Source organism: Chaetura pelagica, unplaced genomic scaffold (genome assembly GCF_000747805.2).
Source record: "Chaetura pelagica isolate M959 unplaced genomic scaffold, ChaPel_1.0 scaffold99, whole genome shotgun sequence".
Taxonomy (NCBI): Eukaryota; Metazoa; Chordata; class Aves; order Apodiformes; family Apodidae; genus Chaetura; species Chaetura pelagica.
Genome location: NW_009954539.1, coordinates 2,054,081 through 2,055,173, shown reverse-complemented (window position 1 = coordinate 2,055,173; position 1,093 = coordinate 2,054,081).

Genomic DNA, 1,093 nt, shown 5'->3' with positions numbered 1-1,093 from the left:
GGGGGGGGAGGAAGCCAAACACCCCAAAACACCCCTCCTTAGGCTGATTTCTAAAATATGACCAAGTCAATTCTGGGAAAAGGCAGCCTCGGTGCGGTCCGGTCCTTTTAATTAAGTCGCTGCTGGATCCAAGTCCGTTGAGTTGAAGATGCTAACAAAAATATATATTATTATTTTTTTCCCGCCCTTGATGAACAACAACAGCAAAAAAAATCATTAAAATGTCGGTTTGTTTGAGTTATTTTTCTTTCTGAAAAATCGAGTTTAAAAAAAAAAAAAGGCAACAAAAAACCAACAAACTTCTTTTGGGTCCCAAGAAGTTGAGGTCGGGGAAGATGAAGGAGCCGAAAAACAAACCGCCAGTTTTTTTGTCCTGAATGTGGTTTTTGGAGGCTGGGATTTCTAATGATTAGGTTTTTGTGGTTTATATATACAGGACTCTCTGGCTAAGGCGATCATTATGCTGATGAGAGTCAGCAGCACGTGGTGCTTCAGTCCTCAGACTTCTGCAGCCTTCAAAATAAATAAAACAATGTGCATCCCCCACAGGAGGAGAAACTTTGCTTTAAGTCGCTCTCACCCACGGGGAGGGGAACGGGGACGAGGAAGGGGGGGGAGCAGGAGACGGTCTCCGATCTCCACTTCTCTCCGGGTTTTTTCCATTAAACCTTTAGGCTTATTTTTTTTTAAAAAAAAAAAAGCATGAAAATTCTTGCTTGAAAAAAAAAAATAGTAAGAATAATCTGGTGCCAAAGGTTTTTGTTGGGTTTTATTTTGTTTGTTTTTTGTTGTTGTGTTGTGTTTTTTTTCTAAGTCTCCGGTAGTCTAAAGCCTAAACCATTTCCTTGAATGAATGAAAGCTATAAAACCCCCCTTAGACTATTAAGGTAAAGGGAGTCTGGTTTGTTTTCGCCCTTAAAAAAAATAAAAAATAAAAAAAAAAGAAAAAAAAAGAAAGGAAAAAAAAGGCAAAAAAAAAAGGCAGATCTTATTAAAAACAATTTACATACCCAATAGTAAAAAAGTGTAAACGCCTCCCCGCGCAGATAACAACCTATCACAACCCTCCCTCTAATTTCTAAGGCTTTACTTC